This window comes from Crotalus tigris, unplaced genomic scaffold (assembly GCF_016545835.1).
Source record: "Crotalus tigris isolate CLP2741 ecotype Arizona unplaced genomic scaffold, ASM1654583v1 scf7180000017764.6130737, whole genome shotgun sequence".
Classification (NCBI taxonomy): Eukaryota; Metazoa; Chordata; class Lepidosauria; order Squamata; family Viperidae; genus Crotalus; species Crotalus tigris.
In genome coordinates this window covers 458,935-473,516 of record NW_024096618.1, presented here as the reverse complement: position 1 = coordinate 473,516, position 14,582 = coordinate 458,935, and the positions used below count along the sequence as shown (strand labels likewise).

At 36.9% G+C, this 14,582-nt stretch overlaps 1 long non-coding RNA gene across 2 annotated transcripts in view; it reads left to right on the top strand.

The window, feature by feature from the left end:
* Nucleotides 1-11,865, top strand: part of LOC120306921 — a 69,040-nt gene extending 57,175 nt beyond the window's left edge. The window contains exons 1-4 of one of the 2 annotated variants that reach the window (XR_005556419.1): nucleotides 2,180-2,280; nucleotides 3,950-4,446; nucleotides 5,494-5,551; nucleotides 9,684-11,865. This is a non-coding gene — a long non-coding RNA (uncharacterized LOC120306921). Of the gene's footprint in view, nucleotides 1-2,179; nucleotides 2,281-3,949; nucleotides 4,447-5,493; nucleotides 5,552-9,683 lie in introns of those variants that run through there. The other variant, XR_005556420.1, reaches the window with a different exon arrangement.
* The last annotated feature ends 2,717 nt before the right edge of the window (nucleotides 11,866-14,582 follow it).

Below are 14,582 nucleotides of genomic sequence, written 5' to 3'. Positions count from 1 at the left end.
AACCCTCCCTGCACCCACCGGCCTCCCACCTCCCATCCCTAGCCCTCTTTTACTTACATTTTTAATAGTTGCTCAGCAGGGAGGGGTGGAAACTTCCAGACAGCTCGCCTTCGCTGCAGACAACTTGCAGCACCATTTGCAGAATGGGACTTTTGGTGGGCTCAGCGGGGCAGGGACAGCCTGGACAATTCCTATTGGCTTTTGAAAGCCAATAGAATTAGACTCTATTCAAGAGAGTCTATTCTATTGGCTTTCAAAAGCCAATAGAATAAAAGGGAGTAGCACAGCCAAGGAAAAGGGGAAAAAAATGGTAGACTGCGTTGTTTGGTGACCCCCGTGAAATGGTCGTTCGACCCTAAATGGGGTCGTGACCCACAGGTTGAGAACCGCTGGAGTAGAGCATACCCCGATTATTCTATTTAACTACAAAATATTATTTTCAGGTAGGGTGTCTAAGCCACAAAAATATTCTGCATTGACAGTCATGGAGTATTCTGCGTATGCAAAAATTGTCTGGCAATATCACAGGATTGTTCAATCTAATAATTTTCACTTTATACTCTATTTTAAATATTAACACTTTATATTTAGTTTTATGCAGTTATAAAAATATTATCTACTCTAAATTGTCAAAGTGAAAAATGGAATGTTTCCCCCAACTGACAACACATCTGTTTGTCCAGGTAACCTTCATACTACCAACATTGCCAACTGTCTCTATAATTTTAAGTAATGTGTTTTTGTTATTATTTTCAGATTTTCTGTTGATAGATGTTACTATATTCTCTATTACTTTTCATCATGCTGAGAACATCTGTTTTCATGAGAGTGGGATATGAATTCTAAAGATAAAATAAAGTGAGGCATTGAAGAGTACAATAGAAAAAGTTCTTTGGTATAGCAGATGGCAGTATAAACAACCTGGTGTTTCCCAGATGTTTTCCAATTTAATTCTCATAGTCCAAGCCAACAAGGCCAATGGCATGGATTTGTGGAAACTGTAGTTCAAAATATCTGGAGGCCTCACATTGCCTGTCCTTTATATTTAATATAAAGTAAAACTGATTTCAACTTTATAAAAGTATGGGTGTGGAAAAGAGTGGAAATTACATGGTTGGTTTTCTTACATTTTCTGTATAATATCCAAAAAGTAAACTTCTTGAGCAGCTCGCTAACTAAGATACAATTGAAATGCTGTACCTAAAATCATGCATTTTGCTACAGCATAAATGCCCTTTCCTATCTCAGCTATTGGATGGGATGTGGACGTAAATAGAGAAATCATAAGTAATCCATGCTTGGAGAGATTGAACTCACTGTAGATGTCTTGTTAAGCAGACTGAACTAACACCAGATTTTCTTGAACACTTGTTAGAATTTCAGAAACTAACAAAAATAAGTACATTCACTGCTGGACAAAGGAAGAATTATAACTTATTTTCCTACATATTTTATGCTTATATTTATATTTAATTAATTCCTTTCACTGGGTTTTTTTGAATCCAGTTATTAACCTGTCATTTATGTCTCCCTAATACTTTATTAAGTTGTTTAGCTATAGTTAGATGAAAGCTAGTCAGATATTTGAGCCAAAAGCCATGCAACTGATCATTTCCAGGAGATGTCCGGTTTCTAAACCTTTTCATTCATTTTTTAAACTTTCCTGATGTTATTATTAGTTCTTCCATTAATTTTTACTAAATTGGCCTTCAAATTCTTTATCCAGTCAGCATTTTTTTATAGTTTTTTTTGAGGTTCCCAAAGATCTTTCCAAAACTGTATTGTTTTCTTTTTGTTTGGTTTTCCATTTTCAGAATATCTGCTGTATTGCTATTTATACTTCAGTAGAATTGCCTCTGGCCTGATTGAAGTTGTTATTCTGCTTAAATCAGATGATTCGGACCTCATGGCGTTCAGTTTTCCAACTATTGCTATTTTATGTTGCTTTATGATTTCCAAAGCTTCTTCAATTTTTCTGGTGCTAAGCTAATCTTTTTTTTTTAATTAGGCTTGTCCTGATCCTTCCATTCTTCACTTTTTGCTTTTATGTTCTTGAAATTACTCACATCTGATCTTAAGTTCTTTATTTTGGCCTCCAGTCTGATCTTCCACTTGGGATTAAATATGTTTTTTTTATTTTTTGATACCTTGTTCTTCTGTATCTACCACTATTGTACTGCAGGCGAGGCATCGCTCAACTCCAGAACAGGTCTGAGAAGCTCAAAACAGTCAAATCAAACATAATATGAATTATAAAAAAGCCTCCAAGAAAAATAAAGAGTAAGTGTAAATGCACACATTCAGTGATATATAATGTTGTGGAAAAAGCAGTGAATATTAGGAATTTGTACCTAGTTAATATCTATCTTTCTTTCAAAGCTTCAATTTTACTACAGCTATGTTATATTACAGTAGATGCCATCACACTTTAAAACATAAATTGCCTTAGTATACACATCATAGTTGATAGATCTATTTAAATGCTGATGACAATAGCCAGCCCAGAAATATCGTTCTTTGAGAAATGAATCATATGTTTTATCAGATGAAAGCAAGAAAATGTTCTTCTCATCCTATATCTTCTTATAAAAGCATATCACGTGATTTTCTTGCCTTTGCAGAGTCTAGATTTGACAAACTCAAAACTGGGACAAATGTCCTCTAAATTCTTGCAATAAAAGGACACATGTGTCTACTTTAAAATACATCGACTTGCATTTGGGTTTGATTGACGTATCTCCCAGCTCTTCCTGTTCTTCCTATTTCAGGCACTTCTGAGTTGGGATTATCTACAAATGTACAGATGTATTAGCACTGTCATCTGTGAAATGCTGGAAAGTATACATTCCTCAACACCTGATTCTCTTCCTCAGATTTCGAAATAGGTTTGCCTTGAACAAGATAAAAGGAAAGATGGTGCGTGTGTGTGTGTGCATGCGTGTGTGTGTGTGTGTGTGTGTGTGTGCGTGTGTGTGTGCGTGAGCACGTATGCATGTTTGTGTGCATGTTGGGACTGAAATTTGGCCAAAGATCATGCCAACTAGCTCTGGAATGGCATGTTGACTAGGACTAGCTATGGATAATGGAGGAATGTGTTGGGTTAAGAATTCCAAAACCGAATCCCATTCTCTGCATTACAGCACAGACTTAAGGTTTCTTGGTAACTGATTTAGTGTTATTATTTATTTAAGCATTTATATATCACTTCATATGGAATATCTCAGAGCAGTTCAACAATATAATGTGTAAGCAATAATAGAACAATGAGTTAAAATAATAAATATTACTGAAAATGCACGGAAAAAAGGAAAAAAATATCTATGGAGAGAGAGATGTGGCACTCATACACAGAAACCTGGCTGAAAAGTGCACTTACATGACAGCAGAGATACAGATGCTTTCAGAGGTAAAACTTGAGTGGAAACAGCATACCCTGCAACTGGAAAATATCTTTTCAGTTGTAATAATTGGAATGTTGCTGAACTCTTTTTTATTTAAACATTTTATTTCCAACCTTGGGTTTAGCAATGTATATATAAAATTACCGCAATCATATCAGTTCAATGCATCCCCTCTAAAATTAACAGCACTGTTTGTCAGGATGTGCTCTTGTATCTTCCCTGCAGTCATTCCAAAAAATGCAACTTGTTTTGTTACGTGTTTGTCCTCATCAAACAACATAAAAATAGTTTTTTTTTCTGAACTAGATTGATTCAATTAGATTAACAAGGGTGTATAGAATTTAGTTGTGGGTTCCTAATAGTGTATGCAATGTTATTGTTTGTTTGTTAAACAAATTTATATAGCTATCCAACTCACACATAGGTGACTCGGGGCAGCTTACAAGATTTCATGTAATACGTAATGGGTCAGATCTTCCCTCTGTCAGTTATTACAAATGCATTAGTGGTGTGTAATTGGTAATCCTTTCTATCTTCCATCCAAATAGGTGACTGCATTGCTTGAAAGCAAAGTTCCGTGAAGGTTTGTCTCAGAGAATGGGCTGAAAATTAAATCCAGTGAGATGGACACTTGGAATTAATCTTTGAAGATCTAGAAATGAAGAAGTAATCTGAAAAACAGCGGATTGTTCAGTTTCAGACCTGCATAGCACAGGAAAATCAAGTTACTACTATATTTGCAGGGTCTGACAAACCTTCTGCAGAAAATAAACTACAAGCATCTGACACATGGAGGAAATTATCCCCATTCCATGCCAACTGTTTAATAAAACACAACAAGGGACAGTTGCTTTTTTGGCGATGTGAACAATTCTATTAATATATGTATGGTATAAATATTATACTGGGAGCAGATCACAAGCTACAAAGTAACCTCTACAGACAATTTTGCAGTGAGATGTTAACAAATCTCAACATTTAACAGAAAACGAATCCAAACGGAGAAAATGCTTCTAATAAATCGAAGCAAAGAGGAGGAGGAAAGGTAACGAATGGCTACAAAACTATTAATGGTAAAGAGGCTCACGTCATTCATTAAAGCCAAAGATTTTTTGGGGAAAATTATATAGCAATAAGGATTATGTTCCAATCAGCAGATACATTATATTGGTCTTAGGAAAGAAAAGTGGTCTGTTTAAAAAGTGAGGACTATGATAAATTTAATAAATAAATAAAATAAACATATTCATTCATTTATAAATAAATAAAGTCATAATGCAGTAATGTATTCTTTTAGACACAAACGGGATGTCATAGAGCAGATGTGTACCACCTTGGCAACTTTAAGACCTGTGGACTTCAACTCCCATGCAGGTTGGGGAATTCTGGGAGTTGAAGTCCACAGATCTTAAAGTTGCCAAGATTGGATACGCTTATGTTAGAAAGAGATCACTTTCCCAGATAGCAGGCAATATGGTCATCATTTTTTAAAAAAGAAATAAGGATTAAAATAGTTAAAATCTTTGGAGATCATCAAATACCATGCAAACACTTAGAAATCTCAGAAGGCTTGGCCATTTTGTCAGATTTAAGTCACTTAAATTTTGATTTATATCTGACTTTGGAGTTAATTGGAGTGCAAATTAAGGCTGCCAGCTCACTGATTTCCACTCTAAACTATTATAAAGAAATTAAGGCAAAGCTGAACAAAAGTTTGTTTGAAAAAGACTGGTGATCAAACAAGAGGCTGGTGATCAAACAAGAGACTGATGATCAAACACCACTAGTGGCTTTGTGAAGACCATTTGTAGCTGGAATTCACAGCAAATCAACAGGCTTGCAATAAGGTACATATGTTTATTTTATTTACTCATATTTATATTCATTTATTCATTGATTAAATATTCATTTATTCATATGTTCAAGCAATCTAGCTGAAAAAAGCAGCATCGCATAGCTTTCCAGGGTTTTTCCCCCTTATTCGTTCACTTAAAAGAGTAGGAAACAATTTCAGACAGCCTTTATCAGAACAGTTAAATGGCTTCATATCCTTTGTTCCAAATCTCCCTAATTGTTTTACATTCTTTTACAGATGCAGCCTGACTCAAAAGTACAGAACAGTTTTTTTTCCTGCTAACTTGGATCCTAAGGTCAGTTTTAAATAAATATATGTTAATATACAGGTAGTCCTTGACATACAGCCATTTGTTTAGTAACCATTTGAAGCTACAATTCTGTTTTTCACACTTATGGCTGTTGCAGCATCTCCATGGTCATGTGATCAAAATTCGGTTGCTTGGCAACTGGCATGTATTTATGATGGTTGCTAAGTCCCGGGATCATGTGATCACTTTCTACAACCTTCTGAGGAGCAAAGTCAATGGGGAAGCCAGATTCACTTAACAATCATGTGGCTAACTTAACAACTGCAGTAATTTATTTAACGATTGTGGCAGGAAAGGTTGTAAAAAATGGGGTAAAATTCATTTAACAACTGTCTTGCTTAGCAATGGAAATTTTGAGCTCATTGTGGTCGTTATGTCAGGGTGTACCTGTATTTGCATACTTAGTCTGTATACCTTCTATGTTTCGAAATATAAGAACTACTCCTATCTAAAAAGTTTAAGAAAGGGCTTCAAAATAGACTGCCCAGCATTCATTCATCAGTCAAACCCTTCATTCATCAGTCAAATCCTCTTCTAGGTTTTCTCTATTAAGTAATTCTTTCATTTTTTTTTCTTCCTTTAACTTCAGTTTCACCAAGAACTTTCTACAGTAAAAAAAAAATGTCATAGACAATTCTTTTGAACAATCTTCCATGAACTAATCCAACTTTTAGTTTATCAGTCTATGTGGAGATTTGAGCACTTCAACTTCAGCAGTGCTTTTTTTGTAAAAAAAAAAAAAAAAAAGTGCTGGAACTCACACATGTCATACAACCTGCCTTGCCATCCCAAAAAAGGTGCCGGAACTCCGTTCTGGGCATTCTATGACAAAAAAAGCCCTGAACGTCAGTATCCAGATATTGTCTAAATGTGGTGGAATGTGATCCAGAGTCACAGGGAGGGGCTCTTTCCCAGAGGGCATAGAGACAATGAAGTTTGGAGTCTTTGGTATGCAGGAAAACGATGGAGGCAACCCTCCCTAGCAATTCACAGGGAATATCTAACAGTCATGCAAATAGTTGCTTAATCTGGCAAGATTTCTGTCTTTAGGTGAACAACAGTAAACTACTCTGAAGTAATTCCTTGTGCCGTTCTTGATTCCTTGGACTTGACACTAAATCTATTTCAACCATTTTGGCTGACAGACAACAGCCCTACGGATAGTACTCAGCTTATAACCATTTGTTTAGCGTCTGTTTGATATTATGACAATGCTGAATAAAAGGAGTTATGACATCTACCCAAAGTTATGGCTGTTTCAATACCCCCATGGTTATGTGATCAAAATTGGGGTGCCTAGCAGCAATCTTGCTCTTACAATCATGAATGTGCTGTAATTCCCCCCATCTGCCTTTCTCCCCCATCTACGTTGCCCTGCACAGCAGTGTTCAACAGTGTTCTGTGCTCTGAGGAAGATGAGAGCTGCACCAGAGGTTAAACCATACTGGATAGATTCACCAGAGAAGATAGATTAAGAGAGTCTTTCCTATTAGAGGTATGGGGAGACCAATTATTTTTCAATTAAATGTTTTAGAGAAAGGATATAAGGGAGATAAAAAAACATGCAAAAATATAAAAGATTAAAATACAAAAAGGGAAACAAGGGATCTAGAATGTCGGGGGAATTTCAGTTTTCCAATATATCATTAAGTACTTATGAATTATAAAATATGTTATATCCCTTTTATAAAAATAAGCATCACTATTCAACTTTAAGCCATGAATATGTATTAAGAACCAGGTTCAGCATTGTAGAAATCATTGGCTGGTTTTGTAAGCTACAATAAATAGGATCACTATTGAAAATCTTCATGGGTTATCCCATGAAATTAAAATATAGATTCTATACTCAAATGTTAGGGGATTGGAGGCTAAAAGATAAAAAGAAAGGTTGCTGGAATTGGGTATGTCTGGTTTAATGAAAAGAAGGACTAGGGGTGACATGATAGCAGTGTTCCAATATCTCAGGGTTTGCCACAAATAAGAAGCAGTCAAACTATTCTCCAAAGCACCTGAAGGCAGCACAAGAAGCAACAGATGGAACCTAATCAAGCAGAGAAGCAACCTAGAACTAAGGAGAAATGACTTACCTCCAGAAGTTGTGAATGCTCCAACACTGGAAGTTTTTAAGAAGAGATTGGACAACCATTTGTCTGAAATGATATAGGGTTTCCTGCCTGAGCAGGGGGTTGGACTAGAACAGGGATGTCAAACTGCCGCTCCCGCAGGCCAGATGCATCATCGCAAAACCGCACCCACCCCATTGCCGGCAATGGTAAAAAAGTTCTGATACATAGCGTGATGTCGCGAGTTTGACATGTCTGGACTAGAAGACCTCCAAGGTACCTTCCAACTGTGTTATTCTGTTAAATTTTGGATGAGGCACAAATCCATATATTCAGTTACAGTATACTCCAAGGATCGTTTTTCAGTGAGAACTGAATTCTACATCAGATTTACTGGTAAGGTACAAAATTATTCTATACATCAAAACAAACTTCCCAGCTTAGTTAACCATTTTTCCAAGGTGGAAATCAAATAGACTTTCCAATGGGAATATATAATATCATTGCGTCAAAAACTGACATCAAATAGACTTGCAAGATTGATATTAGACTTGCAAAGTAGTCATGCAAAAAGGACAACCAGAAATGCCAGTTCTACCTTTAGAGGTTATATTAACAGAATCATGCAAGTCTAAAGTGTCCCCCACATCCCTCACTTTTACCCTCCCAAAAAGTAGGGAGGGCAAAATAGCAAATACAAATATAATAGACCATAATAATAAATATCCTAAAAAAAACTAGAAATCCGATAGTTGTAGGAAATAAAAATGTCACTCTCAACAATGGGGCTATCTAGATAGGTCTCTGACTCCAGGGAAACCCAGTATTAAACCCAACACCAGAAATGGCCTAATGAAATCCAACTGAGTTCAATCCTTTATTTGCTTAAACCTAATCGACAGAATCTTGCCAACTTCAAGTTATAACCTTCTAACGTACTAGATATACTCTGAGAGAGTCTTGTGTGTATTCAAGCTATACTGAACCTCTTTCCTGCTCCCTCATCCAGCTCAGGTCTGCGCAGTCTCTTGATCCAGGTCTCTTTCAGGGAAAACTCTGTGTTGCCCAAAGTCTCCCTCACTACTTCTTCAGGTGCTCTTTCCATCACACTTGGATCTGGTCTTCTTAAGGGCTTTTTGGAAAATCATCACAATATCAAAAAGATGCTGAGAGTCTAGAAAGAGTGTGGAGCAGAGCAACTAAAATGATAAGAGGTCTAGAGGCTAAATTGTATGACCATCGGTTAAGGAAACCAGCTATGTCTAGCCTATCAAAGAAAAAGATTAGGGGTGACATGATAGTACTTGAGGGGCAGTCATACAGATGAAGGGGTTGACTTGTTCTCAAAAACATCTAAGAAGCAATGCATAGAAGCTTTTTAAAGTGAGATCCCATCTGGAATTAAGAAATTTCCTGACAGTGAGAGCAATTAATCAATGGAATAACCTTGCCTGCTGGAGTGGTGGGTGCTCCATCACTGGAGGGTTTTAAAAAAAAATTGGATGTCCATTTGTTCAGGATGGTATAACAACTCCTGCTTTGGGCAGGAAGTTGGACTAGAAGACCTCTAAGGTCCCTTCCACCCCTATGATTCTAGGTGATGAGAAAGCAAGTACTGTTAATCACAGCCATATTATATATAAGGAAGAGAGGAAGGAATTGTATTCAGTTTTAATCAAACAGAGAAGCTACACTGTGGGGCTCTTGGTACTCTCTGAGCTTGGTTGTTTTCTTCCAGATATTTCATTAACCAACTAAGTAACATTAGCAGTACATGTTTATAGCCACTTACTCTTCTCTTACACTCCCTTCTCCCAGGCTGCAAATGAACAAAGGAGCTGGCAGTGATTGGAAAAGAAAAGAAAGAAAATCAGAAAAATACGAGGAATGTAGAAAACTAAAAGAGGAAATCCAGAGGTTCCAAAAAGAAATAGATAAAATGAAAATTGTTAGGATTTTACATGATAGTAAGAAATTAGAACAGTGCTAGTAAGTTATATTATGCATTAAAAGTTAAATTTTGATTGTGCTTCATCAATTTCTTTTTACAGGAAGTAGCAAAGGAGAGCCAAAAGCTGAAAGAACTGCATAGACTTGGACCTGGTCACCTAACCAGTTCTTAAGGACTTTTTGGAAAATCAAAAGGAATGGAGCCAACTTAATTTTGGAAAGATTACTCCATAAGGCAGTTGCCACAACAGAGAAAGCATGTGTCCTGGGATCCATCAATTGTAGATCCGTAGCTGAAGTTATCCACAGCACACCTTCTCTGTGAGATTGATGCGGCTGGGCTAGTATAAACGGGAAAAGGCGGTCCCTCAAGTAGCCCAGTTCCATGCCATGAATTTGTGCTTTCTGTTTAAATGCTCAATAAACACTAAATGTAATAGATTTTCTGCTGTGGACAGAAAAAAGGCAAGGAAATGTACACTATGTCCAAACAATAATGGTCATGCAACATATTGTAATAGTGTATGTATACCAACAGCTCCAAAGAGAAATTAAAGGGCTATTGCTGAATAGTTAAGTTTAAATACTGGGGGCTGTTGCTGAATAGTTAAGTTTAAATACTGGGTTTATCTTGAAGTTTGGTGGAGCAAGAGCCATATTGAAATTTACTCTGCCAAGCACAGAAAACTCTCCAGTTCTGCTCATTCACCACTGCAGCTTTTTTTCACTCTCACTTGTGCATATTTCTCCAGATGTCTCCCTGCTTTCTTCAGTGGCACTAATATTTCTGTGGCATTTTTCTTGTTAGCTCATCCCGATTGCACCAAACGCATAAGCAGGATTTTGTACTTACATTTCTACCAATATTGAAAAACAGATAAAACTCTGAGCAGCATTCATTCAGCCATTCAGTTTGCTTTGCTTCTCCTTTGTGAGGCCCTGCCTCATAATGGTGCTGACAGGGGCATGAGCTCACAAAGGAGAAGTAAATAAAACTTTTTGGTGGGCTGAGTGAAAACTATTCATTCAAGAGTTTTATCTTGTGTGGGTGCTTACTTAGTTAGCTTCATTTGATTTTATTTGGTTGTTTATATTTTCTTGTGTTTTTATCTGTATTTATGTAGCTTAGGTTTAGTTTATTTTACAGTATTTATTTATTCATTTATTTACTCAATATATCTATTTACACATACTATTTATTTGTTTATTTCTTTATCATGTTTCATATATTTGTTGAATTAGTTTAGTTAGGATTAGTTTAATTTAGCTTAGTTTCGCACATTTCATTCATAATGGAGACATTCCTATAATACGCAGAGAAACTCCTGTTTGAGGTAAGACATCTTTATTTATTCATTTATTTACTCAATATATCTATTTACACATACTATTTATTTGTTTATTTCCTTATCATATTTCATATATTTGTTGAATTAGTTTAGTTAGGATTAGTTTAGCTTAGCTTAGTTTCGCACATTCCATTCATAATGGAGACATTCCTGTACTATGCAGGGAAACTCCTGTTTGAGATAAGACATCTTTGGTTTTATTTATTTGCTTGTCAATTTGCATGTCTGACTAGGATTTAGGATTCAAAGAGGTAATATGACAGATAACATGATATAAGTAATGATAATGATGAAATAAAACAGGAATATTTTGGTTCAAAAGTTATTCTAATCTAAAAATTATTTTAAAATGTTTTTTGCTTGTTCCTAGATTCTTTTATCTAGGAACAAGCAAAAACATTTTAGAATAATTTTTAGAATAACTTTTGAACCAAAATATTTTAAAAATATTGCACATCTTCTTTCAGGCACTTTCTTCGTGAACTGTGTTAATATCTTCAGTTTAAACGCATTCTCAGGATAGCCTTCCAAAAAGGCAGGGAAACGTGGTTCTGTGGCTTTGCTTGGGGTGCAGAGAAAAGCACAGTCGTGGGGCTGGCTAGAACCCTCAAATCCCTAATTCCTAATTAAGTCAGGAGAATCAGAGTCACCTTCCTCTAAACTAGAGATAAGAACATCCTAGCCTCTGACCATGTTGTCATCAACACTATCTTGGAGGCAGTGTCAATTGTTCCTACAGCAAGGTTTAACATGGAAGAAGAGGGCCATTATAGCATCACTTTAACAGCAGAGCAGCTAAAGGGCAACTTCAGCTGTCCCTGCAGCTGGCTAGAGGCAAAATTCAGATGATGTCATGAGGTTTGTTGCTTAACAATGGTTAACAGTGGTCAGTGAGAGTCTTCATGCTATTTTTAATAAATATGGATACAATTTGGCAAATTTTGTAGCCTATGGAAATCTGCTGTTTTTTTTCTCACACCAACTTTAACACAAACACACACCCCAAATAAATAAAATCCGAAGCAAATATCCCAAGCTATCCAAAACAAATATAACCCCCCCAAACACATCCTAGATCTGACCAACCACTGCCTATCCAACACATACTTCATCTATAACGGACAAAAATACAAACAAATAGAAGGAGCACCCATGGGATCACCCCTCTCACCTGTCATTGCAAACCTCTACGTGGAACACTTTGAAACCCAAGCTCTAGAAAAATCTGATCACAAACCCAAAATCTGGCTCAGATGCGTAGATGACACCTTCATAATCTGGCCACATGGGAAAGTAAAACTGGACAACTTCCTCACACACCTCAACAGCCTACACCCCAAAATACAGTTCACCATGGAAACAGAAGCTAATCAACTTCCCTTCCTGGATGTCTTAGTCTACAAGAAATCCAATGGCTCCCTAGGACACACCATCTACCAGAAGAAAACACACACACAAACCGCTATCTGCACGCTCTCTCACATCACCACCCAGCACAGATCAACTCCGTAGCCAAGACACTCATCTCCAGAACAAAACGCTTAGCTGATGAACAACACCTAAAAACCGAACTACACACTCTCACTAATGTACTAACATCCAATGGATTCTAAAGAAATAAGATTACCAACCTAATCCAAAAAGAAACCCCCACTAAAATCCAAGACAGAGAACACGAAAACGGCAAAGTCCTCCTCCCATACATAAAAGGCACCACAGACAGAATCAGCAAGATCCTCCACAAACAAAACATCAAGACAGCATTCTGCACAAACAGAAAAATATCCACTATCCTAAGAAACCCCAAAGACAAAATTGAGTTAGAAAATCAAGGAGTATATGAAATCCCATGCACTGCTTGTCCCACCACATACATCGGACAAACCAACAGAAGAATGAGTGCATGCATTGAAGAACACAAGAACTCAGTCAAAAAATAGGAACCAACTTCTTCCCTGGTCCAACACCTTAAAGCCACAGGACATGAAATTGACTTTAAAAAGACCAGAACTATCGCCAAAACTGAACACTTTAATAACAGAATAATCAGAGAAGACATCGAGATAGAAAAACACCCACACAGCATGAATAAATGAGATGATACCTCCCGCCTACCAGCCATTTGGAAACCCTCCCTTATTGACAAATGAGTCCCTAACACAAAGAATGACACCAGACCCACACTCATGAAAACCACACAGGATGTCACCACCACACATCCACGCAAAAAGCAAATCCAATTCCACACCGATGATGAGGCATGACCACAAACTAGAAGCCAGATCACAGCTGCATCATTAGCCACTTTAAACCCCTCCAATCCATACATGAAGCAAACTGACACCCACCATGAAGATGAGGCATGACCACAAACGCGAAACCAAACAACAGCAATGCAGTTCACCATCTCAAATCCCCCTGCAACTCAACTAACCGGAGCACAACAAAGTCCCCACCCAAACAGAACACTCCCCCATCCAATTAGAGCACAGCCAAGCCCCTAACCAATCAGAACACACCTCCACCCAATCAGAACACAGCCAAGTTCCCACCCAATCAGTTCATATCCCCACTGGCAGTTAAAAGGAAGAAACAGCTACGATCACACATTGCTCCTAGAAGCACGAAGCCGAAAACACCAGCCTGAAGATGACGAATGGGACTTCGTCGAAACGTCACCAAGACACTTCCAATTTTACGCGGGAGAAAACCCGAATAACCAAAGACCTACATATAAACACCCGCGAAAACCTCAGAAAACAAATTTATACCACTGCTGTAGTAAACAGTCTGTGTTCAACATAAATTTCCAGTACAATATTGAAGTTAAGCCTGATCACCTATCTCAATAAGGAACTACGATACGTATTTTACACAGTAAAGAATAAGCATACATACAATACTTAGTAACCATTCAAATATAGATACAATTATGAAATAAATAATTACTTTTGAGTAGGTATAAGCCTATGTCCCTTCAGTGGAGACATAAAGATATTGAAATAAAGGTTGTGTGTTCCTTTCTGAAAATAATGTTAGCGTTATTGCTTCTATTCACAATAATAACATATTTTCAGAATTGTCAGGGATTTATGATCTCACTTATTATTAATAAAGCAATGGTGAAACCTCTTTTGCAAGTATCAATGTAATTCCAGAATTGTGAGTCAAATAACATTCATGACATAAGTTGAAAGAAATCTCATTCCTTTCCTGGCTTGTTAAAGGGGAAAATGATGACACCTCTGAAAGATCTCTAGAGGAAAGGAAAGACAGAAACCTAATAGCTTTTGCTTTTGCAGCTTTAAACATCAAATTCAAGACTTCAAGGGCCTCTACAAATGCTACATATTATTAAATAAAATGGGTAACCTTAATCAATCCAGTATATCTTTAGTGGAAGCAGAAAGGTGAAGGCTGAAAAAATATATCAGAGAACCTGAAGTGTATATAGGAAAAGGGCAATTTCAGAATCCTGGGGTCAAATGCTTAGATCCAAATATAATTGCCTTCAAGATATATTTTAGATGTAGAAAACTAGGCAGGATTAAATGAAACGAAAAAGAATTAACGCACTGCTTGAAACCTTGTGACATGTCAAGCTAGGGTCTCCGATGCAAAAAAAAAAAAAAAGGAGAAAAAAATGATATA